Source organism: Etheostoma spectabile, chromosome 9 (genome assembly GCF_008692095.1).
Source record: "Etheostoma spectabile isolate EspeVRDwgs_2016 chromosome 9, UIUC_Espe_1.0, whole genome shotgun sequence".
In the NCBI taxonomy this organism is placed as follows: Eukaryota; Metazoa; Chordata; class Actinopteri; order Perciformes; family Percidae; genus Etheostoma; species Etheostoma spectabile.
In genome coordinates, this window is record NC_045741.1 from 9,318,116 (window position 1) to 9,321,127 (window position 3,012).

Sequence of the window (3,012 nt, forward strand, 5' to 3'; positions counted from 1 at the left end):
CTCTTTCCATTCCTTCCTTTTCTTCCAAAGAAAACATGAAAAAGGTCCAAAGATGAGTGAGAATTCTTTGAACAGAATGTGCTCCGCGCTCTATATGATGCAATCCAAAAAATGTGTGTCTGCGTTAGGACATAGCCTTATCTCTGATGCCTTGTCCCTTACTTCTGAGGGCCTTTTTGATAGCACATCTCTTAAAAGTAAAGCTGTTGGCATTTGTGGCATTTTTAAACAACTCCATTGGATGAACTACTTTCAAGCAATTTATTTTTTTATCATGAGTTTCAGTGATTTAGCACAGCAGTTTTCAGGCAAGTGAGCTTAATCTTTTCCAAACTATAAGAAAATGTGTTGCCCATCTATTGCTCGGTGGGAAAAAGAGTACGTCAGAGTTTGTGCTCCTAGAGGCAGTTATTTCATTTTTTTACATTCTACTAATTTTCCCAGAATAGGCCAATGTGTGCTGTCCTAGTCATCCATAGAAACTTCTTCAGGCTCCTCATAAACATCCTCCAATGGTACCATTGTTTTGCTATCGGGAATGGCCACAGTGGCCACATTTAGCAACCAAATTAGCCATGTGGCCCATATACATTTGCAGACGTGTACTTTAACTTACAGAAAACACACACACACCACAAGTCAGTGTCTAGTCAGTCGTCATATTAGTTATTGCTCTTCTAAGGACATATCAAACCACCACATTGCACACACGTCCTCACTGAATGAGCAAGAATTAGACAAAACGTGAATAGGATTCTGTTCACTAGAATCTGATGAAAAAATAACTGTCACTGTATCTCTGTAAACTGTGCAATATATATTTTTGTGTCACTAAGAAGCATGTGTTTCCACACACACACCCACACACACACACACACACACTGTGTGACACTCAGTCAGCAGTGTTCATTTGATGAGGAAGGCTGCTGGACTGTGGTGCCTGGAGCTGTCTTATTCCAAGTACAGGTACGGATCAGTCCGCCTGGTGCTGCTGGCCCACTGACATACCAAAAATATAACACAATGCCAATATCAAGAAGCTTTTTGGTTCTGTCTTACTGCGGAGTAGGGTGTTAACCACGATTAGTCTCGCATTGACAAACCTTTCCCCAGATCTGTCAGCGCTGGAGTAAGGTCTGACAACACTGAGCATAAATGTTAGGACATAGAAAAAAAGCTTTGGCGTGTTTGAATTTTTGTAACCAATCACAATCGTCTTGAGAAGGCGGTAGTCTTAGGAAATTATTTGTTTTTGTGGGACATTTGCACCTGAGGCTCTGGAATGGCTAATTCCACACAAAATTCAATTATGAAGTTGACTGTTCTCACAATAAAGTAACAATAGCTTATTAAATTATCTGTGTACATGGTTAAATGTAATTTGCTCTTACCAGTGTATTGCCTTGTGTATTTCGTCCACAACAATCATTACCAATCAGTTCCGAAACATTGGTAGTATGGCTCTCCATCTATGGTTGGCAACAAATGTTTCAAGTAATCCACATACCATGGAGAATTGGCCAGGAGCAATTTTTTCGATCCGCGTCTTTGTCTTGCCCTGCGTACGATGCAGCTACCACCCTTGACTGCAGTGTTTTCACCTGGTCATCCATAATCACTCGTGTAACACAATCAAACCCCAAAAAACATGTCATTATCATGCAACGTCTCTGAGTTTAACTCCAGCCTCGCTAGCTCACTGCAGACAATAAGTTATGTTTTTTTTTTCATTTTTCCACAGAGAAATCACCCCTGGTATAGTCTTTTAAATTTGTGTGACTACTATCACACCATGTATTTACATCATATAGGATAATACAAAAATTTGCATTCTTTCTCATTCCGTGTGACTAGCATACAATTCACCCATACAGTATGTACAGTATGCATGTATTTGTGGAGTTGCCACAAATCTGAGATACAAATGGCAGACCTCTCTACATAAAGAAGTTGCTGTAGCATGCAGAATTTATCTGGATAAAATACATGTTTATATATGTCATAGACATAGTCTTAGTAGCAGTTGTTATCCCATCCACACATTAGATTATGTGAATAGCTCTTGCACATCCACTCGGGCCTGTGAGTCTGTCAGTGCTAGTTCTTTATTTATTTGCTCCACTTTTCAGCATGTTCACTTGCTGTAACTCCTTGTTCTGACTTATTATTATCTGATTCTCTTCTAGTTCTGCAACGACCTAATTTCCCCACAGGGATCGTTACATTTTCATCTAATTTAGGATTTCCGAACATGTGAATTGGTGACAAGGAGATATGGATAGTTTGGCTGTTAGCTGCCATGCTGAAAAATAATCAGACTAATTGTAGACAAGCTACAATTAAACTTACAGAAAAAAGATTTTTTTTAGCAAAGGTTAATGAACCCAAGTCCCACAGTGTTTACCACATAATATTAAGATAATTTATTGCACAGCTTTGTTGAATACTCGATTTAGATCTGGATTTTTCTGGATAGCAGACCGCTGCTATGAATAACTGTTGCCATTGACACAGTTCTGATCATAGACTCTGGGGGACCATTTTTAAATCAATAAAGTAAAGTAACAATACACAATATTTTGCATTGAACAAACAGTAAAGTAATTTCATGTATCCTTCCAAACCCCAAGTTAATATTAGAACTAGCCTTAGCTAACATGGCTATTGTTAGCCTAGCCACCGTAGCCAGTCCAACTAATCCATGACAGAGATTTACAACTTTAGACCAAACTAAACCTACTTATTACATTATTTTTAGCATGTTAAACAGTAGAACTCGATCACAAATTATCAGATAAGCATGCCATATTATTTTTTCACCATCAGTAAGCTAAGTTAAATGAGTAAACGGTTTGTGGTATGAGCATAGTCTATATAGGCATAAGCCGCCGTTACAATTTCAGCCCTACTGGCAAAGATATTGTATAACACCAAGATTACCAACTTACTCACCTGATTACACTGTATGTGTGTGTGTGTGTGTGTGTGTGTGTGTGTGTGTGTGTGTGTGTG

General features: G+C 38.6%; 1 protein-coding gene across 2 annotated transcripts in view; it reads left to right on the forward strand.

The window, feature by feature from the left end:
• Positions 1-3,012, forward strand: part of LOC116696021 (regulator of G-protein signaling 21) — a 12,631-nt gene that overhangs the window by 1,948 nt on the left and 7,671 nt on the right. The gene's annotated exons all lie outside the window — the stretch shown is intronic.